A 27,010-nucleotide genomic window follows, 5' to 3' on the forward strand; every position below is an offset into this window, starting at 1 on the left:
ATGTACTTAAGGAATGACAGAAGAGTATCATGTTTCATTCATTGGAACACACATGGAAAACATGGTGAATTAAACATCAGCATATCTATTGATACAGATAGACACATCAATACTCAATTAGCTCCATCTACTGTCAATATCAGTCTAGCCATCAATGGTGCTGACTTGCCCCCCGCATTGCAGGGTGTATCATGTGACGTGTCACATTACATGTCACATGATGCGTCCCGTACCCCACCTAGTGCACAAGTGTTCATGCACAAGGCCAGGGTGTGCAGGTGTCCTGCGGTCGTGATTCCGGCGCTCGTGCGCTGGGTGGGGAATGGGGAGCACGGAGGGCCTCCTCCTCCCCTTGTCACATTGGGAGGGAAGGAGGCGGAGCAGGCCCCCAGGATGTGGGGGCGCCCAGCCCCCCCATTGAAAAAATTGGAGTGTGTGTGTGAAGACTCTTCAGCCCCTGCCACTTGGCATGCCCGCTAGCCATTAATATTTGCACTGGGTTCTTGCATTCCACATTCGTAGCACAAAAAGCTCTATGGCTGCATTGATCTTGACACTAAACATGACAAGGCCCATTTGCAAATGGGGAGAAGGGGAGGAATAAATTCTTTCATAATCAATCAATCAATCAATCAATCAATCTGTAAAGGGGTGTGGATATATGTACACCACTGATGCAGAAAGCTAATAAAGATTAGATCTAAGACTCCAGCAAAGTGAGTGTAGCTGGCAGCAAAACAGGACATAATCAGTGCATCCCAGACAAGTGTGGAATTGGTTGCTGCTATCACAAAATCAGTGTTGAGGGAGGGAGGAACCAATGGGACGGCCTAAAATGGAGACTGTCACCATGGATTAGGAGCTGGAGTAATTGCATTTTGCAGCATTTTGCTTTCTTGAACATTGTTACTCAAACAAACAAACAAACCTGATCTTTACTGAGAGCTAGCTAGTTGGTCACTGTGAGAAATGAAATGGTGAGCTAGAGATAGCTGATTCAGTGCAGCAAAACACGTTCTGTTGTGAGAACTGGGGGCAAGGCTATGTTGGTCACCACCATGTAGAGAACATGCTGGAGACGTGAAAATAGAAGTCAGATGTTGCTACAGCAGCAGCAGCTATTTTCAAACTGAGCCTTAAATGGCAGCAAGCTCCACCTCCACTAAGAGTTGCTACTGCATTTAGAAGGGCCCAGCCAGTTTTTAGTGGTTGTTAGCTCTGAAGGAGGAGGGGAACTGTCCTGGGTGTCAAATGTGGGAGAACATTATGATCTTGAGCCAGAGGGGTACTCACCCCACAAACTCTTATTCCTGTCGGTTAGATGTTGTGAGGGCCATTCCCTCTCCCACTCTGAATTGCCAGCTTCATCGTCTTTGGAAAAGGGGCACAAAACCACCAACATCATCATCACATGCAGGGCTTTTTCCCAGCTGGAATTCACTGGAATTCAGTTCCAGTACATCTCAGTTGGTTGCCATTGCCATTATAAAAGAACAAGGGTTTATGGTGAGTTCTGGTACATCTTTTTCTAGAAAAATAGCACTGATCATATGTTCAGGGAAGTTTTTAATGTGTGACATTTTAATGTATTTTTAATCTTTGTTGGAAGCTGCCCAGAGTGGCTGGGGAACAAATAATAAATTATTATTATTATTTTTATTATTAAACCTACTCCAAGGGGCTAAGAGCAGCATATATGGATTGTTCCACTTTTTCCACACAACAATAACAGCCACTACTCCTGAGGAAGATTTTCAGGGTCTGACTTGATGTTGATAATGAAGGATAAATTGGTTCAGTAGGTTTGCTTCTTCTGCAATTCATCTCTCTCTCTCTCTCTCTCTCTCTCTCTCTCTCTCTCTCACTTGGCTTGGTCAGATTCTGACAACAACTTTGGAACTCTACCACCAGAATCTGTTTGGAAGATGTTCCACACTTTAGATCCCCACAAAAGAGCCTATTTACTGCAGCATGCTGAACAATTCAGAATGGTACAATAAACCAAAGTTAGCTGATGCCCGTACTGATCTGTTCTGTGTAGCCTGCAGGAGTTTATAATCTGTAAGCAATATGTTAAGCAATAATGGTATCCTGCACAAACAAGCTTTTCTTAAACAGCACATTAAAAATATATGCTGAGGGAGTAAATTAAGGCAAAGAAAAGAAGAAAAACTGAAAATGACTGATCTGCATTAGATGCCGTGACTCAATGGGAATCTTTCTAATAAGCCCACCTGGTGTTCCATGAATGCCTAAGGACTGGTTTTCAAAGGTGTCATAAGCATAAATAAAACAGTGCTGCTCCTATTTACCAGCCAACTGAACTGTTCTGTAAATGCGAGCAAAGGTGATTCAATTAAAACAACACTCACTGCTCAGCACTTTTGAGAGTCCAGCTCTCATATTGGATGCCAAAAACCTGGCTGTTTGCTCCAAGTCTTCTGATGTTGGAAAACATCAAAATACATCACAAGAAGAAGCCATAGCAAACCCCAGGAAAAACAAAGTCCAAAAACAACACAATGAGAGACAGTTTTGGCATTACTCATTCCAAATACCGTATTTTTCTCCCTATAGGGCACACCGGCCCATAGGAAGCACCTAGTTTTCAGGGGGGGAAATCAAGGAAAAAAATATGATCCCCCCCCCCAGCTCTGGGAGCAGCAGACAGGCTGCACGCAGCCTGTGCACTACTCCAAGACCTTCTCCCTGCTTTTGCGGGAGGTGGGGGAATTCCCCCATCTCCCGCAAAAGCCCACAGGAGCCGCGCGCGACTCCTGCGGGCTTTTCAACCAGGAGGGAGAAGGGACTGAAACGGCCAGTCAGTCCCTTCTCCCACCTCATAGAAAAGCCCGCAGAAGCCGCACAGCCTTTAAAGAGCACACGGCTTCTGTGTGCTTTTGCGGGAGGTGGGGGAATTCCCCCATCTCCCGCAAAAGCCCACAGGAGGGGGAAGGGACTGACTCGGCCAGTCAGTCCCTTCTCCCTCCTTGGGGAAAAGCCCCCAAGAGCGGCGCACTCTTTAAAGGCTGTGCGCCTTCCCGCTGCCCCCCCAGCTTGTGGGGCTGGCGGTGGGGCGAAGCACTGCTTTCCCCCACTGCCAGCCTCAAAGAGCAGACTCTCCTGGCTTCAGCGAAAGCAATGCGAAGCCTCCGGAGCGCAGGTTTCGGAGGCTTCGCCTTTGCTATCGCTGAAGCCAAGGAGCCTGCATTCGCCCCATTGGACGCACGGACACATTTCCACTTCATTTTCGGAGGGGAAAAAATGCGTCCTATAGGGTGAAAAATATGGTACTACCTGCAGGGAGGCCCTTACAGTCAGGGCCGTCTTTACCCGGGGGTGCAAGGGGTGCGGGGCACCCGGGTGCATGCCGCTGAAGCCACCTAAGCTCTTAACTATCTACCTGTTATGAAATAATAAATAATTTTGATCAAGCTAGAGAAACAAAATACATATATACCTAGGTATTACCAAAATGTATACCTACTGTTTCACTAAAGGACTTTCGACTTTGTGAGCTCATTTACCAAAGACGCGCCATGCCAGCGGTAGCACTTGCCATTCACAACAGTGGCGCTTGTCAGACTCAATGCCATTCACAATGGTGCTGTGCATGTGAAATTAACTCTTACATCAAAATTTGTGGCGCTGGGTGGATCTTTGCACCCCGGCGGCGCATATGCTAAAGACAGTGCTGTATACAGTCCACATGGTCGGGATGAGGAGAAACATTTCAGAGATCTGAATCACATGCACAGTCCCCAAGACTACGCATCCCACCAAGAACTGTGTGCAAATGGTGCCTCTAAATTCTCTACCTCATTTGTGGCCAGAGAAATTGGGGAAAACATTTCCTCTAATTTCTCCAGGGAGAGCAGCATTTCTCCAACAGTTTCTTCCAGAGAGGCTTGTAATTAGAAGTGGCACAGCAGTCCTTTCTTTCCTGCTGCTGCAAGAAACCTTCGTTGGGCATTCTGAATAGGGCTTATTTAAGCCTGTGAGGAGTGGGGAGCATGCCTGAGTAGAATAACTCAACTCCCATCCCTGTAGCTCACTGCATGGTTCAGCTGAGAAGACTCCTGTACCTGAGAAAGCTTTTGCATCTTCGGGTTTTCCAGGATTTTGAAACACATGGGATCTTCCCCAGCCTTCTCCACTGCAGAGAGTCAGGGAATCATAGTTTTGTAGAGTTGGAAGGGATCTCAAAGATCATCTAATCCAACTCCCTATAATGCAGGAATCTCAGCTAAAGCATCCATGATGGAGGGCCATCCAACTTCTGCTTAAAAACCTCCAAGGAAGGAGAGTCCTAAATGTAGGCCACCATTTTGCAGTTTCCATAAGGTCTCAAATCTAGCATCATTCTGGAACATGGCATGACCAGGTGTGACAGCACCAGCCCCCAGGGATCACAAGACAGCAATAAAGACTCTGACACATGTTATGGAATTAAAATTAGGCCACAGCTTTATTTAAACTTCCGTATGTAGGAAGACCTTGGCTTAGGCCTTGGGTGTGTATCCCTCCCCTCAACAACTTCAATCCTAAAAAAAGATCAACAACGTTGGTTGGCCCTTTGGTTGGTCCCCACAGCCCTTCACTTCATCAGATCTGGCCCTTTTTGAAAAAAGTTTGGACACCACTGCAAAGTCTAACCCATGGCTGAGCAATCTGTGCCCTCCCAGTTGTCATTAAACTCCATCTACCCTCAGCCCCTAGCCAGCATTACCAATTGCCAAGGAGGTGGAGGTCCCATGTTCCCCAGACCTATTTAAGATTCTCTGCCGCTCAGTTTGAAGGTTGCTCCAGAGGGTGAGGAAGATTGGCATTTGCCCTTTCAGTTCCTTCTGCTTGCCTCATGTAGTGGTCTTTGTAGGCTATAAACCTGAAAAGAAACTGTTCAAACTGCTCCCCCCTCCCAATAATTATATTTACAGCACCAAGCTGCTAAGCTGCTTTATTATTGCCTGGGGTGGGGGTGGTTAAAACTAGCAAAGGCCCTACTACCCCAACATCACTGCTGCTTTCTGTTTTTGCACCACCCACCCATGGGATTTTAGAAGCACTGTAAGGGAATTTTCAATTCATAGAATCATAGAGTTGGAATAGACCACAAGGGCCATCGAGTCCAACCCCCTGCCAAGCAGGAAACACCATCAGAGCACTCCTGACATATGGTTGTCAAGCCTCTGCTTAAAGACCTCCAAAGAAGGAGACTCCACCACGCTCCTTGGCAGCAAATTCCACTGTCGAACAGCTCTTACTGTCAGGAAGTTCTTCCTAATGTTTAGGTGGAATCTTCTTTCTTGTAGAATATCCTTGAGTTTTGGAAGGTAGTGGAGCCCGAACCACTTGCAAAGCTTTTGTGGTTTTATGCTTGATTTGAACTGATTTTATCTTTTGCATCTCTTTTGCAACTTTATGTGCTTCTTTATTTTTATTATTACAAATATAAAAAAATGTAACAAACAAATATATATATAAGGCAGGAACCAAGAGAAAAGCAACTGATGGTTCATTCTGTTAAGAGAATTAGAGCAGACAAGCTGGTATCTGCATAGACCAGACCCTCCAAGTGTCCCTATTTTCCAGGGACGTCCCTGATTTACAGAAGCCATCCCGGTTTCTCATTTGATCCCAGAAAGCCCTGCTTTTTCTTAGGACATTCCTATTTGCATTCAATAAATGTTGGAGGATATGGTAGAATGTCTCTATCTTCATCAGAGAAATGCTGGAGGGTATGGAGTTATCCAACTTCCATATTGGGAAGGATTTTTTTAAAAAATGTTTAATGTTTTACTATGTTTTTCTAGATGCTGGAAGCCACCCAGAGTGGCAACCCAGTCATATGGGTGGGGTATAAATAGTAAAGTCCTTCTTATTATTATGGAATAGGATGTCCCTATTTTCATCAGAGGGACATGGGTGGCACTGTGGGTTAAATCACAAAGCCTAGGACTTGCCAATCAGAAGGTCGACAGTTCGAATCCCCACGACGGGGTGAGCTCCCGTTGCTCGTCCCTGCTCCTGCCAACCTAGCAGTTCGAAAGCACGTCAAAGTGCAAGTAGATAAATAGGTACTGCTCTGGTGGGAAGGTAAACAGCATTTCCGTGCGCTGCTCTGGTTCGCCAGAAGCGGCTTAGTCATGCTGGCCACATGACCCGGAAGCTGTACGCCGGCTTCCTCGGCCAATAAAGCGAGATGAGTGCCGCAACCCCGGAGTTGGCCACGACTGGACCTAATGGTCCCTTTACCTTTATTTTTATCAGAGATACCCTTGTGGAGGGTATGATCAACATGTGAAATTCAGACACAAGAATAACTTGAGTCCTTAAACCAGTAGGTCTCTCCACAAGTGTACACGAGTTTGAGGTGGCCTTCTGATTTGGTCTTTGTGGCACAGAAATGAAATAAAGGTACCTCTGCCCGTACGGGCCAGTCTTGACAGACTCTAGGGTTGTGCGCCCATCTCACTCAAGAGGCCGGGGGCCAGCGCTGTTCAGAGACACTTTCAGGTCACGCGGCCAGCGTGACATCGCTGCTCTGGCGAGCCAGAGCCGCACACGGAAACACTGTTTACCTTCCCGCTAGTAAGCAGTCCCTATTTATCTACTTGCACCCGGGAGTGCTTTCGAACTGCTAGGTTGGCAGGCGCTGGGACCAAACAACGGGAGCGCACCCCGCTGTGTGGGGATTCGAACTGCTGACCTTTCGATCAGCAAGCCCTAGGCGCTGAGGCTTTTACCCACAGCGCCACCCGCGTCCCTATAAATGAAATAAGCGGTTGCTATACAAGATATTTTTGTAACTTTATTGTACACCTCATAGAAACCACAGTGTTGTGCATTGCTGAAATAAATGGAGCCTGGAGCCTTGCACTTATGCCAGCTTGGCACACTGCCGCTTCGTTCTGCTGTATATGTAGATCCAGCTTTGATTCCTTGTAGGGACTGCAGCCATAAGACAAATACAAGGTCAAAATCATGGCCTCTTAAAGCAAAGGCGGGAATGTGTACATTGCCCAAGCCTATAAATACAGGGAGAATCAGAAAGGGAAGGGATTCAGCCTCTCTTAAATGGGCTCTGTATTATTCAAAGGGAGATCAGAGAAAATTTATCGTTAAGCTAATATGAACATATGGATTATAGAATTATTTATGAAAAACATTCAGTCAGATGTATTGATCAGAGCAGCTTAAAGAACCACTGCCTTTTCAGCAAGCACTACAAAGCCTTGCGGTTTATGTTCTACAAGATTCCATCGGTAAACAATGATTTGTTGCAAATGTGAACATTTGCAACATGGAATGCCTAATCAAGTGTCTTCAGAATATTGGCTCTTTAGACGAACGTTGACACTTCAGAAGCAAATGACTACAAAGCAAAACAGCAATGCCGTTTCTCCTTCTGAATATTAATACCCAAGCGAGAATGTGGTGGGAGCAACAGAGAAATATATGAAAGGAAAATCCTCATAAGTCCTGATCAGAAAAAGCAGGCTCCCAAGACATACTAAACAGCCGCGTCAAATTTTAAGGAAGACAGAGAAATGTTCACTTGCCGTTGGTCTCCAAATTAAAGAATGAAATGTAAGAACTTTATATTGCATACCCTCCAACATTTCTCTGATGAAAATAGGGACATCCTATTCCATGGGTGGTGGTGGTGATGATGAAAATAATAAGGAGGCACAGAATAATAATAATAATAATAATAATAATAATAATAATAATAATACCCTATCTGACTGGGTTGCCCCAGCCAATCTAGGTAGCTTCCAACATATATAAAAAACATAATAAAACATTAAACATTTTTTAAAAAATTAAAATCCCTATACAGGTGTGCCTTCAGTTGTCTAGTTACTTATCTCCTTGGCTTGCAGGAGGGGGTGTCACATAATCCCATACCCTCCAACATTTTTCCAATAAAAATAGGGATGCCCCCAAGGAAAAGCAGGAAATTCCGGGATCACATCAGAAATCGGGATGGTTTCTGTAAATCCAGGACTGTCCCTGGAAAATAGGGGCACTTTCAGGGTCTGCAAACATAGCAGTTGCTTCTCAGGTTTAATGTTGAATGTTGATTGTTTGGCTTGGGCCTGAATGGGTTTTTATGCAGTTAGACTCCGTGCAAACATTCCACCAGCATGTGGGCTTTGCTGAGTTACAAGGGAGGGGGGGGCGACAAGGATCTCTTATAGAGCACATAAAGGTAAAGGGACCCCTGACCATTAGGTCTAGTCACGGACGACTCTGGGGTTGCAGTACTCATCTCGCTTTATTGGCCGAGGGAGCCAGCGTACAGCTTCCAGGTCATGTGGCCAGCATGACTAAGCCGCTTCTGGCGAACCAGAGCAGCGCACGGAAACGCCGTTTACCTTCCCGCCAGAGCGGTACCTATTTATCTACTTGCACTTTGACGTGTTTTCAAACTGCTAGGTTGGCAGGAGCAGGGACCGAACAACAGGAGTTCACCCTGTCATGGGGATTCGAACTGTCGACCTTCTGATCGGCAAGCCCTAGGCTCTGTGGTTTAACCACCAGTGCCACCTGCATCCCTTATGAGCACATAGGGACATCCTAAGGAAAAGCAGAAACCGGGATGGCTTCTGTAAATCCAGACTGTCCCTGGGAAAAAGAGCCACTTGGAGGGTCTGATACTGCAGTATGCATTCTGTTGATGTGGCTAGAATCAACTTGGGCCAGGTAGACATATCAAGCTATTTTATGCTGACCACCTTACTGACAGAGGTTCTCCAAGACCTCAGAAAAAGGTCTGTCCATCTCTGCTAACTAAAAATGCGATGGATTTAGTCTGGGACTTTGCATGCAGAGATATCCCTCACTCCTGAACTGTGAGCCCTGTCTGGTGCTCCTCCTTGAGGCACCCCACGGGATTTGAATCCGTGCCTCGTCGCAAGGCACTGAGGCATGCCTTCATTCTGTCCCTTGCTGCCCAATTTTATACTGTCACTTTCTGTTCCACATCCATTTATTTATGTGTGATGCCGCAGGAGCAGCCACATATATGCCCAGTGTGTTCCTGTTTCTCATGCCGTTAATTCTCAGCTTACAAGGGCAAGTGAAACAAATGCAGGTCTGTGCACTAAGGATGGAGCAGAAATATTGGTTCATCTGGCTCTTGAATGATGTGGCCTACTTCATACCCCACAAGCTACTACACAGATAGGAATTTAATTATCCATCAGATTCTGAATTTTATAATATAGTTCTTGGCTCAAAAAAGTATAACTACAACAACAACAACATCTTTATTCATTCCTCCCAATCTGGCTGGGTTCCCCCAAGAGCTCTGAGCACCTTTGAATACATATAAAAACATAATAAAACATCAAACATCAATAGTAACAATCTGATCCAATGTAAAAAAATTCACAATAACTTTAAAATAAACAACTTATATAAAATAAAGCAATACCCAGTAATCGATTAAAATCCAACCGTGGACAGTAAAATTAAACAACAGCAAATGATAAATAGTTTACAATTACAATAAAGAATTGCTAATCTCCTCTGGTTCACCAGAAGCGGCTTAGTCATGCTGGCCACATGACCCGGAAACTGTACGCTGGCTCCCTCGGCCAATAAAGCGAGATGAGCGCCGCAACCCCAGAGTCGGCCACAACTGGACCTAATGGTCAGGGGTCCCTTTACCTTTACCTTTAGTCAATAAAAATAATAGCAAATGCATAAAATGTGGGGGTGGGGGGAGAGACACCACAATATATTAGTGTAAAATGCATTAATCAATGCATAACTCCGGTTGCCCAACAACAGTGGCCATTTTTTGTTTTTCTCTTTCAAAGAAATATTTCTGTTTAGCTTAGTTTTTGCTCTGCTGCCACAGGCAGCTGTAGAATTCTCCTCAACAATTGTCTTAAAAAACACGCAAAAGCAAGGAAGCAAGCAAGCAAGCAAGCAAGCAAACAAACCAGAATGCCCTGGATGCAGAGAGAGAGAGAGAGAGAGAGAGAGAGAGAGAGAGAGAGAGAGAGAGAGAGACTGTCACTGCTGCCATCCATAAACTTTTAAGGAATTTTATCTCCCCCACCAAAAAAAGATTTAAAAATCACTCTAGATTGGAGAGACCTTAGCGATGCCACACCCCACCTTTTTGAGCTGAAAGTCCTCATTTGAGACCTCTCAACAATATATGGCTTAATACTGGAGCAAAGGCCAATTAGGGGTTTCAAACCCCCTCCCCCAAGTTTTATTCACCTTAATTCCTGATTCCCACCTTAATATTTTTCCCTCCAGTGTACAAACTAGGTTAAGGTCACTTCCCTTTAACAGAAGGTTAAATATCTTCATACCAGCTCAGCCCAATAATAAATAACAAAGTGCCCCAAACATTCGTTCTAGCCATACGTCATTTTGCTCCATCTTGCAGCAGAGCAATAGAAAACCCAACTGCATGTTCTCACAGTTACAAAGGGCATGGGATTAAAAAAGAAAAGAAGTTAAGGGAAGTAACCTAAAATTCAAGGTCTAGCAAAGTCCTGTGGCTCCCTCTTTTGGATGACACATATTTTGAATCTAGCAATTAAAAAAAAGAAAAGAAAAAACCCCGCACAAAGTGACATATCCTTAGCATCGCAAAATGAGCTCCTGTTTGTCTAAAGTGGTAAACAGAGTGAATAAAACATGTTTTTCTATAACAGATTCTTGTAAAGTATAATCATTCTGTACACAGAAAATCTGTACCCTGTATAAAAATAGACATTCTTTTGCCATTTACTGTTGTGACAAGATTTTCCCAGGCAGGCAGGGTCTTGCGAGAGGAGTTCACTCCACATAAAGAACACAGGCTGCAGGGAGAAAGTAAAAGGGAGATTGTATTGGCTGACACCTTGTTTTTAAGCGGATCAGCACTAACTTTTTTAAAAATGAGGCCGAAAGATTGCATATGCCCGGCACAAATTAAAGCCACTTGTGTGTGGGCTGCTTTTCACACCTATCGAAGAGGCATATTCTGGTGCTCCCGACTGTCTCATTCTACATCTGTAAGGGGGGGGGGGAGCAAAAATGGCCAAACTACTTTTGGAAAAGGAATGGAGGAAAGAGGATCAAAGGATTTCAGTGCATCCTTTTTGAAATGCTATTAATAAATATTTGCGTTCGGTACACAAGGATGGGTAGATCTGTCTATTTCAAGCTTTTGCTAGTTTCACAGGCATTCATTTGTTTGGAAATCTGTTCCATTCATTCCCGCATCACCTTGCATTTTAAAAAATCCATGTGAAAATTCGTATTTATGTACTCCTTTCAATACATATTTAATTGTGTGAAGCTTTTAGTACGCTCTTTTCAGGGAAGAACCATATTGCAAAAACCAGATAAGTGTGAAATGTGAAGGATAACATGCATTGTAATCTGTGCATTAGTCCAGGAGGTGCTGATCAGATCAGTGCACACGAATTCACAAAGGGGGCAGAACACATCTCTAGCATCTCTTAGACTTGCCTGCTACCCAATCTATTTTAGTCTTCTTATCTACTCTGACTCTCCAGAACCCACCCAGAGATGGGTTCCTTCCCATCACCTACTATTTTTAAGCGAGGATGGCTTTAAAAGGGGATTAGACAAATTCAAGGACGACAAGGATATGACTACTAGCCATAATGACTATCCTCTCCCTCCACAGTCTGGAGGCCACAATGCTTCTGAGTACCAGCTGCTGGAAGCCATAGGAAGGGAGAATACTCTTGTGCTCAGGTCCTGGCCTGATCCAGGGGTTTGGGCATTGAACCTGGGATGAAGAAGAAGAAGAAGAAGAAGAAGAAGAAGAAGAAGAAGAAGAAGAAGAAGAAGAAGAAGAAGGAGGAGGAGGAGGGCATTGAACCTGGGATGAAGAAGAAGAAGAAGAAGAAGAAGAAGAAGAAGAAGAAGAAGAAGAAGAAGAAGAAGAAGGGCATTGAACCTGGGATGAAGAAGAAGAAGAAGAGGAGGAGGAAGAAGAGGAGGAGTCGGAGGAGTCTGGATTTGATATCCTGCCTTTCACTCCCCTTAAGGAGTCTCAAAGCGGCTAACAATCTCCTTTCCCTTCCTCCCCCACAACAAACACTCTGTGAGGTGAGTGAGGCTGAGAGACTTCAGAGAAGTGTGACTAGGCCAAGGTCACCCAGCAGCTGCATGTGGAGGAACGGGGAAGCGAACCCGGCTCACCAGATTACAAGTCCACCACTCTTAACCACTACACCACACTGCAGGACCTTCTAACTCCAAAGCGATTGATCTGCCCATCCCTTATACAGATAAATCATTTTGCATTTCAGTGGGTGAGTGGAAAGAAAGTCTGCAGCAGTGCCCAAAGGTCTATGTATACGTTCAAGCTTAAATGCCAATGCACTGATGCCTTTTAAGAGCCTTTATTTTCATAGCTCTTTATATTTCATGATAATGATATGCTTACCAATAAACAACAAAGGCAACAGAGGGACTAGCTCTAAATGAAATTCAAAATCTGAATCTACAGTGATTCCTCTGAAGATCAAAAGCCCATGCCACAATAAATCTGTAGGTTCTTCAGATTGCATGACTTTTTCTTTTTACTCTAGAGTCTAGACTAATGGATGTCAAAGAAACAAACTCCAAATGATATCCAACTGAGATTCACTTTGAGCTTTTATATACGGTAGTACTCTGTAATAATGCAGAATGGTAGAATACTGGAGCCAAGGCTATAATTCACTGATGAACAACGAGCAATGCACACATAGAAAATATATAACCTTTGCTCGTAAACCAAAAAGAAAAAAATTCCACCCACAATAGAGAGAAGAGAAGCACTTGACATGATTGTCTTGAGATAAATGAGAGCACATCCTTGGAGGCAGATGACTTGCAGAACAAAGGTTTGGATGTGCTCTGAAAAGTTGATTTAAAACCCGCTCTTGTAAACTCAGCACGCTTCCGTAGCTTCTGTGCAGGATTAATTCTTGAAAGGGATATTAGAACACACCAACAGGGCCAAATAAGATCAGCTAAGCTGACCACTGTGATTGATAGTTCCAGCATTCAAAGTACCAAGGAGGTCTTAGCAACACTGAAATAATGCAGGTGTGCTGTTTAGGGAAGTTTTTAATGTTTGATGTTTTATTCTGTTTTTAATCTGTTGGGAGCTGCCCAGAGTGGCTAGGGAAACCCAGCCGGATGGGCAGGGTATAAATAAATTATTATTATTATTATTATTATTATTATTATTATTATTATTATTATCATCCTAGATAAATTGGGACTTCTTTCTGATTTTGCTTTAAGCAAGGCTGCCATGAGAAGCTCATTTGGGACTCCTCACATGTGACCTTAGACTCTTAGGGGACTCATTGTAGCAGTCCCCATGTAACTAAAAATAGCATTGGAAGAAGGAGTTTTGCAAACAAGCCACTGCTAGATCATAGGCCCTTCTATGAACAGAAGGGCAACCCTGGTTACAGCCCAGTGTCCTTCATATTTTGCTTTGTGTAAAGTTTACTCACAATTTCAACACTCCTGTGGTAGTAATGGCTTTGCATGTTTTGGATAATTTCCCATTTGCTTTTCCTTCCAGCATCCTTCATTTTGCCTTCATGGTAATGGTTACATAAAGGAGAGTGGAGAAGGATCCACTTGGTCCTATCCAATCAAGTTCATAGCACTTATGTAAGATTCTACAGTCTTTTGCACTGATTTCTTAATTTTAAGCACTGCCCCTTCCCCATTACAGAATTATCAGGGTGCCATGCAAAGACCAATCATTTCAAACATATTACCTGATTAATTTTGGGGGAAGACTACTAGGTAAAGTAAAATGAGAGTTCTCTGGATGCCTAGATCCTGGTTTGGAGAAAGTACTCTTTTGTAAGAAAGCCCCAGCAGAGATTTAAAATCACAAAGCATGCAGCAAAGTAAAGCATGGAAATATAGGCTGTTAGGCTTTTACAATATCCCATTCGAAGTTGCTTGCAAAGCTCCCCACTTCCCTTAGCATAGAAAGAGACCACACATTTGGTAAGATAAAAATATGGTTTGCTTGCAAACTCTTCAAAGCTCAGATTCATGTACTTTTCCATACACCAGCAAGAAAAGACAGGCAATGTAATTTAGGAATAAAAATGGTAAATTCTTTTAAATTATTTGTATAGAAACACAAAGACGGCTTGCTTACACCACATAGTCTAAACTGGGAGAAGCCAGCTTAGACCTTCTTACTGGTGGGGTTCACATGGTGGAATGGAAGAACAAAGGCTTGATGACCCTTCCTACCAAGGTGAGGGGGAGTGACCTAGCTAAGCCAGGCAGAACAACTTACTCTATGGTATTAACCCCTCCAAGCAATGATGGTTATATGAGGCTGGATATTCCACATATTCTTCATCACTAGTTAAATATTGGTAATTAGGTGATTTAGTGCCTGCCAACCTAGCAGTTCGAAAGCACCCCCGGGTGCAAGTAGATAAATAGGGACCGCTTACTGGCGGGAAGGTAAACGGCGTTCCGTGTGCTGCGCTGGCTCGCCAGATGCAGCTTGTCACGCTGGCCACGTGACCCGGAAGTGTCTTCGGACAGCGCTGGCCCCTGGCCTATAGAGTGAGATGGGCGCACAACCCTAGAGTCTGTCAAGACTGGCCCGTACGGGCAGGGGTACCTTTACCTTTAATTAGGTGAATGCGGAAGGACCACCTGTATATGGAGGGCTTATATATGGAGGAAAGGACTATAAATGGGATCCAGATGCAGTTTTGTCTTTCACTTTCTCTGCAGACAGGCATTATTCCCCATTTATGCTGGATCCTTGTCTTCAGGAACAGACCATCAAACTGCTCTCACATCAGTGTTCTTCTCAGGTGCACTTATTTCATGGCTGTGGGAGAAATGTAATGGAAAATACTCACTTTTAAGGACAGAATGGATGGGCTAAGGAAAAGGGATGTTAAATTTGTTACCAGCCCCTAGCAAAGCTAAGGATCAAGACACGAAAAGTTCCGTCTCAGTTTCTCCATCTTGATCTCACTAGTGTGATGAAGCACATACACACACACACATTCCAAGCCCACTTAGACTCAGGGACAGATTATATGCATCAGAAGACATGAGGTTGTTACAACAATCTAAATTTCCCCAATGGTATTATTTCCCCACACACCCAGGCTCAAGGAAGACAAAAGAAGCAACCAAGATCTATTATCTAGGAGAAGACACAGTGTTTTCCCTCTGGAGGACTTTCTTAGAACTATTCTTACTGCCATGTTGAACAGCAGATACAGACAGATACTGGTTTCCCAAAGGATTTGCATCTGTAATTTAAAACAGTTGGAGAATGCAACCGACTTTGTATTGCAATGTTCTTTGTATGATGTCCCAAGGGAAAAATGCTTGAGAAATATTTTTTTCTAGTTACCAACCTATTCTGACCAAGAAATTATCTGTTTTGTCTTAAAATATGTTTATTCATAGACTGGTTGTGGACATCCTTCTGTCTTAAGAGACAATGGAGTGCGCTTCCAGAGGTGGACACTAGTACTGCATGCTTTAGGGACAAAGTAACTCCAAGCAGAAGTGAACTAGTGCAAAATAGGAAGTTTTAAGAGTGTGCTCAGTTTAATTTTACTTTAAATTGGGTTTTACTCCATGGTATTACATGTTTCATATAATCATCTTATTGTTTATTCTTTAATGTATTGTACTGTACTGTTTACTTCTATTATCTTCTCTATATATTAGAAATTTTCAGATTGTGTGCTAAAGGTACCACGGCCAACGGCTAGTAGAAGAAAAATGATGATGATGATGATGAATAGAGAATGTGCAAAAATACCAGCCACCCTGTACATTCACTGGGTATTGCAGGGAATGTGCACAAATTAACAGCATCAATGGAGGTTTTTGCATTTTGCCAGTCGGGATGCATAGTCCCCATGTAATGTTTAGGAAAGATACACAGTCCGACAGATGAATAAGGTTATTCTTGCATTGCGCAGTCACTATGCATATTGCCTGTCAGGACATTTTGCACATGTGCTGGTCAGTGCATATATCCTGCAGCATTGCTTGGAGATTATTCACACTGACAAGGCGATGTGCAAAATCATGTCTTTGCTCTAAACTTGCGCACACTCAAATGTTGTCTCAAATGTAGTCAACAACCAGTTTCTTATGAACAAGCTCTTTTCAACTCACATTAAAGCCATCATGTGCTTATATTATATTGAGTGTGGCCCAGTCAAATTGTTCAAAGGGAGAATTAAGTACCTGCCTTTTTAATTTAAATGATCTGCCACCACAGTGTTATTTTGTTTTTCTCCATTTTAAATTGATCTGCTTCCATCTGTTACTATTTTGGCATCAGAATACTTTTAGAATGCACATAGGTTATTTTGTTGTTATAGTTCTCAGTATAAAGGTGATCAGTCTGACAGTCTTCAGGGATCTATGCTTTTTCCCAGGATTCCTGAACCACTGATCTGATTTCCCAATTTTATGCTGTTGTTTTTAGCTGGTTGCCCACAGATTTACTGGCGGTCTGCAACTGCAACTGGTCAAGACAGCATTTGAGCATCCATAAAGAATTGAGGAATAAAGAAATTTAGTATCACCACTGTGAGGCCTGATAAATTACATGTCACAATGTTGCTGGAGGTGACCCCCATCCATTTCATGGAGAGATGCTCATAATATCAGACAGTTGTGGGAAATAATGTTGCACACCCCTCTGTGCAGTTCTGTTTAGCATTTGGCAGACAGAAGGTTACAGTGTTTGTGAAACACCAAAATGCCTTAAATAATGCTGAGTATCAATATCGTACTTCAGACAAGCTGTTTATGAGTCAGAGGGCTTGTCACATTGGATAAAAGCAGCATTTCTACAAGGGAAATAATCATCTGCAGGAAGAAGAGGTGATACTCTTGTTGTTTATGAGCCAGTTTGGGTTTTTCCCCCTCCCTCAGCCTCTTTTGGGAGCTTTGAGGAACTGAAAACCTCAGCCAAGGATAGGCAGAACTTATAACATATGCACAGTTCAGGCAATGGAAGAGCAACTATCCAGTTTGGACAATTGAGCCGACCACTGCCAAATATCCCATCAGTCCCTGCCCCCCAAATACCATTACTGCATTATGTGCTTCTGCTTTCTGCTCAAGATTTTGAGACAGGTGGTCTAGAAATGCAAAACAAGTAACTTTAGACAAACAAAACTACTCAGTTACCGTACATAATAATATAGCCCATTCACTGCTGCCAGTAAAAGGATTGGCTCACATCTTCAAGGCATCTCTATTCAATCTGCTTAAGAGCTTAGGTTTTTTAGTATATATCTTAAATAGCTGTTGCAGCAAAATCAACGGTTTCAAGTGGAACCCTTAAATTAATCTTTAAGGGGCCTCAAGAAAATGTTTTGTTTTGTTTGAGAGTCTTTAGGGCACCACTGTCCTCTGTAAGCTTATCCCCTTTCCTCAGTCCTATGGAGTAGTTTTTATTCTTTTCTTGTTATTATTCTTTTAGCATGGCTTGATGGAAATGGAGTTCTTGAAGCTCAGGTTTTTGTCAGCACTGAATAAAATAGGTTCCTAGCTATACTGACTACCTCCGCCTTCCCAACCCCTTCTGATTTGCCAGCAGGCTACACCCAGAATCATAGTCCAACCCACTACAATGCAGGTATTTCAACTAAAGCATCCATGAGAGACAACCATCCAACGTCTGCTTAAAAACTACCAAAAACTACCACCTTCTGAGGGAGTCTGTCCACTGTCAAAGTCCCCCCCCCCCGATGTTTAGTTAGAATCTCCCTTCTTGTAACTTGAACCCATTGCTTCATGTCCTTGCCTAGGGAACAGGAGAAAGCAAGTTTGCTCCATCTTACATGTGACAGCTCTTAAGATTTTTGGGAACCTAACTTCCTCAAATGTTGAGGAAGGGTTGAGGGAGTTGGGTATGTTTAGCCTGGAAAAGAGGCTTATGAGGATAAGACTTGGTTTCCAGACCCTTGGTCATTTTGGTCACCCTCATCTTAGTGTGCTCATCTTGGTCAGCTTCTTCTTAAATTCTGGTGCCCAGATCTGGAGACAGTACTCTGACCAAGGCAGAATAGAGCAGTACTATTACTTCCCTTGATTGGGACACCAGACTTCTGTTGATGCAGCCTAGAATAGCATTAGCCCTTTCTTTGGCTGTTGCTGCTGCTGCATCACACTGTTGATTCGTGTTAAACTTGTGGTCCACTAAGATACCTAGATCTTTCTCACTTGTATTAAACCAGGTGTCCCCCATCTTATGTTTGTGCAGCTGGTCATTCCTGTCTAAGTGACTAACCCACAATGACAAATTCCCTTTCTCTACCTTAGAAGGTTATCAGCAGGGCTTTTTTTTTTCAGCCAGAACTCAGTTCTGGCACCTCTCAGGTGGGCCACATTGTCATTATAAGAGAACAAAAAGGTAAAGGACCCCTGACAGTTAAGTCCAGTCGCGAACGACTCTGGGGTTGCGGCGCTCATCTTGCTTTACTGGCCCAGGGAGCCGACGTTTGTCCGCAGACAGTTTTTCCAGGTCATGTGGCCAGCATGACTAAGCCACTTCTGGTGAACCAGAGCAGCGCACGGAAACTCCATTTACCTTCCCACCGGAGTGGTACCTATTTTTCTACTTGCACTTTGACATGCTTTTGAACTGCTAGGTTGGCAGGAGCAGGGACCGAGCAACGGGAACTCACCACATTGTGGGGATTTGATCGGCAAACCCTAGGCTCAGTGGTTTAGACCACAGCACCACCTGCGTCACTCTATAAGAAAACAAGGGAGGTGTTAATGGCAATTCTGGCACCTCTTTTTCTAGAAAAATTGCACTGGTTATCAGCATACTCATTCACTATCCGTAGCCTTGGATCTGAAGGGATTAGGGATTAGGATGGAAAACCACTCCTACAAGTCCATCTCCTGAAGAGTCATATTGGAGTAAAGGCGGGTCAGTTCTAATCTTGATATGTGTTATTTAATTGTTTAGTTACTGAATTTAACAGAAAATTAGCGAGCTCTTGAAAAAGAACATTCTGACATTGAAGCCTAGTTCCAGAGGTGGTTTTAGGGCATTGTCAGCTGTGCAACCACTACACACTGGGCATTGCCCTGCGGGGGACACCAAAACAATGGAGTGCAAGAGGCTTGCGGGGGGGGGGGGGGAACGACTGAATTTCAGCATCACACAGGGCACCACTGAAATTTGAGAGCCCCAAGTTTGCCACTACTAGTTCTCACTAAAGAGGTATTGTCTGGGTATAATTCCTGCCCAGATAGATGGAGAAAGAGTCTTTTTTTAAAAAACCAGATGTTTCAATGTCAGATATAACATTGCAAAGCACATGTATCTAACACAACCTACTGGGTGATCTTGAATGTCAACATCCCTCAGTCCTCTTTCCTTCAGCAGAATGCATATGGCATAACAGCATTTTACAACGTGCAGTGAGCCCGCAAAATGAAATGATAGAAACATCCAAATTAATAAATGGTATTTTTGTGGGGGATTTTGCTGTCTTCTAATAAAGTGTGGGCTGAGTTTTATTTTTTGCCAGCCTCATTAGAAAAGCAAGAGAACAGTTCAGCAAAATATAGGGAAACAGCTCAGTGGCTTCCCGCAGTGACAAGATGCCGAGCTCTAAAGCGTGCTGCAGAGTTAAACAACAGGAAGTAGAATGTGGTTCGTTTTCATTGTCAGCTGACTGTGAGGGTGACAAGGGATTGTACATGCTCCGTTTTAAAGTTGCTAGAGGTTAGAGTGAACTCTGTATCATGCTTGTGTATGACTCTGCATAACAAATTAAACACATTGCCATGGTGATTGCTATAGTAACATTTAAACTGGCATAATTGCTAACAAATCCCCACCACTGATCTCAGTGGGGCTTGCTACATCTTGGTGCACCTCCAGAATCTGAAGAGAACCTTTTGCACTAAACTACCTTTGAAAGATGTAGCACAACAAATATATACGTATGCCTGACCTTAAGCAATTTTACTTGGCTGAAATCCACCCTTCCCTACTCAGAAAATAAATGTTGAACTTATTCATTGTTAATATAATTACCCAATTTAAATCATCACTCCAGAATGACTGACACATTAGCATGATGGCTGATCTCCCAAAATTAAAGCAAAGCTTTACTCCTGCTATGACCCCTGGCAGTTGCCATCTTAGTTTCCTAAAAATTCCATGACCTGGAAGCTTCATCATTCCATGATTGTGAGTTAAAAGTTAACACCCTGTCAAATGAGTCTTGCCAGTAACCCTTCTTCAAATAATCTCAGTGACTGAACTGGGATTTAAGGCTTCAGGTGGCCCCAAAGGTACCATGGACCTAAATTGTTCAGGCTTTTGTAAATTAAAACAAGGACATTGAAACTGGCTCAGTAGTACATGGGCAGCCAGTGCATGATGCTGTTGGCCTTGTTCCCCCTGTCAGCAGTGTAGCTGCTATATTCTGCACCAGTGGAATAGCGTGGGTTGGAGGGAGAGAAATGGACAGAGTACACATGAGCATCCAACTGTCTAATGACATCCATGTCACCCAGGAGATTGCAGCCACAGAAATAAGAAAATAAGAGTCATCCCATTCTCTGGAGTGGTAACTTTCTAGTTTGCATGGAGAATCTGTTTTCAGTATTGCCCAGTGGCAGAAGCATGCAGCTGTATTGAGGCAGCACTGAGTGTTTTTGCACCCCCTAACAATTTTGCGCCCGGGGCAACTGCCCCATGCCCCCCATGCTATTCCACTGTTCTGAACCAGCTGGAGCTTCTGAGCTAGGCCAAAATGCAGCCCCATATCGGGTGCATTGCAGTAATCCAGCCTCAAAGTCTATTATGGTCAGACTGTCCCTGTTTAGGAATGACTGAAGCTTTTGGACCAGGCGAAGCTTGTAAAAGGCACTCCTAGCCAAAGAGAAAACATGGGTTTCTTGTGAGAAAGATGAACTACACAATTACTTCTTCAAAGGGAACACAACCTCATCCAGAGCAGGTGACTTGCGTATTTTCTGGACATGAGAAACACCCACCGAAAGAGCCCCTGTCTTCCCAGATTGATTAAGCACAAGTTGGCCCTCTTTCAGTTCCCCACTGCATTCTTCATCCTCATTCTCAGGTGACATTAACAGTGCATGTAACCATTACACTCAAACATCATTTCTCTGATTAAAATAGGGATGTCCTATTCCATTCTTCTTCTTCCCCACCCAACTGACTGGGTTGTCCCAGCTTCCAACATATATAAAAACACAATAAAGCATTGACATAAAAAAAACCCACCCTTCTCTATACAGGGCTGCCTTCAGATGTCTTCTAAAGGTTGTATGCTTACTCATCTCCTTGGTTCAGGGGGTCACATAATTCCATACCCTCCAGCATTCCTCCGATGAAAACAGCAACATCCTAAGAAAAAACAGGATATTCCAGGATCAGATCAGAAACTGGGATGGCTTCTGTAAATCCAGGACTGTCCCTGGAACAGAGGGACACTTGGAGTATCTGGAAACCTGTCCAACTACAGTGTTTAAGAAGCCAAAGTTTACAATGGCTTGCTTGAGTGGATGCATTCAGAACATTTTTTCTTTTTTCCAATTGTGTGCATAGAAATGCCTGTTCATGCTTGATATGAACTGAATGCACTATTGATAAACAGTGAAGAGGTAAAAAAATATTTGCCATTGTAATGCTAAAACTTATGGATGGAATAGCGAGATAAAAAAGCAAGCATGATGGCTTGACTATATCCTGCAGGATGGAATTTGATCCAGAGATTAAGAAAGAAAAACACAAGACATCCACTATAAAAGTCTATTCCTTTTTAAGATTCACTAGGCCCAAGTTAAATTGCATTAAGCATAAGTTGCTAGTCTAATGCAGGTGACCTACATGCGGTGGGTTCTGAAGACTAGGATTATACTATTGCATTAACTCCAGATGCAATGGCTTCTAAAGCAAAATAGCAACAACAACAACAACAACAACAACAACAACAACAACAACAACAACAACAACAACAATAATAATAATAATATATTATTTGTACCCTGCCCATCTGGGTGAGTTTCCCCAGCCACTCTGGGCAGCTTCCAACAAAGTTTAAAAATACATTAAAATGTCACAAATTAAAAACTTCCCTGAACAGGGAAGCCTTCAGATGTCTCCTAAAAGTCTGGTAGTTGTTTATCTCTTTGACATCTGATGGGAGGGTGTTCCACAAGGCGGGCGCCACTACCGAGAAGGCCCTCTGCCTGGTTCCCTGCAACCTCACTTCTCACAGTGAGGGAACCACCAAGAAGGCCCTCAGAGCTGGACCTCAGCGTCCGGGCTGAACATTGGGGGTGGAGACGCTCCTTCAGGTATACTGGGCCAAGGCCGTTTAGGGCTTTAAAGGTCAACAACAACACTTTGAATTGTGCTCGGAAACAAGGCTTAAACGGTCACTGAAGCCCACTGCAGAATTTCTCCACATGATTATATTAAGAGCCCTATTGGATGAGACCAAGACTCCATCTAGTTCAGCGTCCAGCATCCTGCATACTACACTGACCATTCAGGTGGCGCCTCTGAGAAATCCACTGGCAGGGCATGCAGGTATTCTTAAATTGCATCCATTGAAGGGTCTGCAGGGTTCCTTACAGCCCTTTGGTAGACCTAAAGAAAATATGGAAAAACTAGTCAGGAGGAAGAAACTGAATGGGACTGAAGAGCTTTATGGGGCTGAATATGGGCGGCTGTTTGTTGTTTTCCTAAGAGGTGGAAGCGATATGATAGAGGTATTCTTTACTCTTCTTGAGCTCACTCATTCTGTTGTCTTCTTTTAAGTAAAACAGTTTTTTCAAAGCTGGGTAGTACATTGATCAGGAACGACAGTGGGAGAAATTCTCCTGCTAATTTGAGTTCTTTGTTTATAGCTTTTTATATAGTACAATAAGGTGCTGTTTGACATTGCAATCTTATAGCCATTGATTTTTGTGTGTCATATATGTTATTTTGGCCATGAAAAAGAAACTAGCATCTCTCAAATACTGCTGTCATGTAGAGGCACCGGTTGACGTACATTGCACTTCCTTTTTAAAAATAAATTAAAATGAAGCTGCAGCATGAACAGCCTTCACCTTACTGGCAGTTTCATACACTCTCAAGACACCAGCAAGCAAACTGGCTCTTTGACCATTACCACTGCTATTCCAGCAGTGACATAGAATGGTCACAGTCATCTATGGAAACGAACAAAACAAAAGGACTTAGTATCATTTGCTTCTGAAATGAAAGTTCCCTGAGTGAACTGTGCTCCCAACAAGTAAATAAAGAAAAAGGTCAGGAGATGGGTTAAGACTAGCAGTGCAATCCTAACCATGCCTAATGGAGAGAGAGATTTATTGGATTCAATAGCATGGAATGCTGCAGGCAACACTGTTTTTACAGCCTTGATGCTTGCACACATAGGGTGGAATGTGGGAACAGTGGCGGAGCTTCATACTCCAGCACTGGGGGGCAGAGAGCAGGCGGGGGAGAGGCTGGCACACATCCTAGGGGCATAGTGTGCCACCCGCAGGGGCGTGGCACGTGTCCTGGGGGTGTGGAACGCTGCCTGCAGGGGAGTGGCACCCAGCGTGGGCGCGGGGAGGGGGGCAACTGCGATGGCACCCCACTGGGATCACACTGCCGGGGGTGGTGCGCTCCCCCCGCACTCCTCTTCCTCCGCCACTGTGTGGGAATTGAGATTAGAATGCCTGTTCACTGTGCCAGTGTTAGCAATTTCACACCTTCAATGCTGCATTTGTGATTGGTGTAAATCGCACGCCTTTCTGAGAAGAGTGTGGGAAACAGAAGACAGTCTTATGTCTTCCGCTGTATGTACTTTGTACAGTGGTACCTTGGGTTAAGTACTTAATTAGTTCCGGAGGTCTGTTCTTAACCTGAAATTGTTCTTAACCTGAAGCACCACTTCAGGGGGCCTCCTGCTGCTGCTGCACCGCCGGAGCACAATTTCTGTTCTCATCCTGAAGCAAAGTTCTTAACCCGAGGTACTATTTCTGGGTTATCGGAGTCTGTAACCTGAAGTGTATGTAACCTGAAGCGTATGTAACCCGAGGTACCACTGTAATGTACTTGTGCCCGTTGTTCTCTCGAAGCTGGAGAGAACGGACGCCATTATGCTTTGGTTTGTACATTGTTGTTGTTGTTTAGTCGTTTAGTCGTGTCCGACTCTTTGTGATCCCATGGACCAGGCACTCCTGTCTTCCACCGCCTCCCGCAGTTTGATCAGACTCATGTTTGTAGCTTCAAGAACACTATCCAACCATCTCGTCCTCTGTCGTCCCCTTCTCCTTGTGCCCTCCATCTTTCCCAACATCAGGGTCTTTTCCAGGGAGTCTTCTCTTCTCATGAGATAGCCAAAGTACTGGAGCCTCAGCTTCACGATCTGTCCTTCCAGGGAGCACTCAGGGCTGATTTCCTTTAGAATGGATAGGTTTGATCTTCTTGCAGTCCATGGGACTCTCAAGAGTCTCCTCCAGCACCATAATTCAAAAGCATCAATTCTTCGGCCCTCAGCCTTCTTTATGGTCCAGCTCTCACTTCCATACATCACTACTGGGAAAACCATGGCTTTAACTATACGGACCTTTGGTGTAAATAAATAGTAGATTAGCTCTATGATGTCTCACGCTTCTTGCTGTGTTCTGCCAGAAGCTTAGTGTGCATATATCATTATGATGTATGTCACTAGAAGCACACTGGAAAAGAAGGGAGATGCCTTTTCCAGAGCTGTGCACACCGGAGGACACTCAGAGTTCTGGGGGCTTGCAGGGCCACCCCCAGGGCATTTTTGCAACAGCCATTTCCCTAAGCTATTTACACCAGGGTGGCACAATCAAAAAGACTTGGATTGGGCTCATTGCAATCATGTGCTGGCTTGACCCAACCATACCTTCCAAACAACCCATTTTGGCAGTTTCTGTTGGCACCATTTGCAGAGGTGCATTGAGGTGTTCCTCTGTTGACAACTGAGCTCCCAAAATGATAGACGCCAGCAGAGCTGTCACCCCAGGCAAACCCCTTCCAGCATGGCAGATCAGAGGTCTGGCTTACTCTGCATCAATCCATCCCCGAGAATTATTCATTGTTCAGCCTTTAAGTCTCTTCCTCCATCTTTACCAAACCCTCATCCCACACAATGTGTTTTCATCTGCTGGCATTGCTCATGTCAGACAAAATCACATGAATTTACACCTGCAATCAGATGCACTGCTATCCAGTTTAATCTTTGCCTGTTGTACAGATTCTTTAGGGAGGAGTTTGAGCCACACATGGTCAAAATGTTGGAGACGGATATCTAGCAACCATCAAAGGAGAGATCCCTCCCCCTAATCTAAGTCATTTTGATTTAGCCCTGCACGGAAGACTTTTCTAGCTGTCACTCCTACAGGAGATAACACCCACGTTTAGGAAAAATAACTGCCTAACAGTTCAAGCCGGATAAGCAAACACAATCAGCATATGTTACGCTGTGTGGATTGTATAATACTGTAAAGTATGCAAACATGACTAAATTAATACTCTTCAGTGATCTCTAATTAAAGTCTTTGTGGTCTTTTTCTTTAACTCTGTGTATACATTCACATTCTTGTTTGCTATTGTCCCAACCTGCATTCTTTTAGACAAAACATAACAGGATGCACAGATTTTGACACTTTCAGCAAACCATAAAATTCAACATGCAGAGAACCTTATTATAAGTGTTGTTGTTTTTTACCTCTCCATAGCACATTGTACTTTGATTTCTAAACAGGAATGCTAGTAGTATAACATCATTTACAGTGTAGCTTCTTATGTGCAAGAATCAATATGCATATTTATTTTTAAATAGTCCCCATGAGATTGTGGATTCATTGAGAACATGAACCGTTAGACTACACAATCTTCTTTTAATAACAAGAGGATTTACAGGTTTAAGCTAACAACAGAAGGGCTCCCCGGTTGAAATAGCAATTCTCTGAAGCAGGAAACACAACAGCTACTGGTTATTTAGTATAAAGCATCTAATATCTATGATTGCTAGGGTTTCCTAAACTTGGGTCTCCAGCTGTTTTTGGACCACCACTCCCATCATCCCTAGCTAGCAGAACCAATGGTCAGGGATGATGGGAATTGTAGTCCAAAAACAACTGGAGACCCACCATTACTGTCCAAACTTGTGAGAGAAGACTGTGCTTAAGTTGGGAAACAGTCCATTGAGCTGGCATTATTATAGAATATCTCTGTGCATGTTAATTCTCAAAAAAATATACTTCTCAAAATAATTAACCATATGCTCACGCTACAGTAGTCAAACACAACTTCTCTCTGTGTTGCAGTTTTGAAGACACATGTAGGCAGTGCTTTTTTCTTGGGGGGATGCAGGGGTACACCTACCCCTAAACATTTTGTGAATCTAAGTTTGACCTCATTGAGGGGCAGTATTTCAATATGAGTAGGAGAATGAGAATACCCCTAAACATTTTTTTAGAAAAAGGCACAGCATGTAGGTATCTTTTCCTTCAAACAAGCCAGGAAATCACAATGCACACACTGACAACATATTCACATCAGGTAATTAAATAAAAAATCAGCTTCCAGCAGAATATAAAAACATAATAAAACATCAAACGTTAAAAACTTTCCAACACAGGGCTACCTTCTGATGTTCTCTAAAAATTGTGTAGTTATTTATATCCTTGGCATCTGATAGGAGAAGTTCTACAGGGAGGGTGCTACAGCTCAGAAGGCCCTCTGCCTGGTTCCCTGTAACTTCACTTCTCACAGTGAGGGAACCACCAGAAGACCCTTGGAAGTGGACCTCAGTGTCTGGGCTGAATGATGGGGGGTGGGGGTGGAGATGCTCCTTTAGATATACTGGGCCTAGGATGTTTAGGGCTTTAAAGGTCAGCACCAACACTTTGAATTTCCATGAGGACCCTAGTTAATAGTGGTGGAAAGACTCTTTCCTTC

The 27,010-nt window shown here is 43.5% G+C and overlaps 1 protein-coding gene across 1 annotated transcript in view; it reads left to right on the forward strand.

Annotated features, from left to right (window-relative positions):
* The window catches only part of CDH9 (cadherin 9), a 138,155-nt gene that overhangs the window by 20,891 nt on the left and 90,254 nt on the right, over positions 1-27,010 (forward strand). The gene's annotated exons all lie outside the window — the stretch shown is intronic.

This window comes from Podarcis muralis, chromosome 8, assembly GCF_964188315.1.
Source record: "Podarcis muralis chromosome 8, rPodMur119.hap1.1, whole genome shotgun sequence".
In the NCBI taxonomy this organism is placed as follows: domain Eukaryota; kingdom Metazoa; phylum Chordata; class Lepidosauria; order Squamata; family Lacertidae; genus Podarcis; species Podarcis muralis.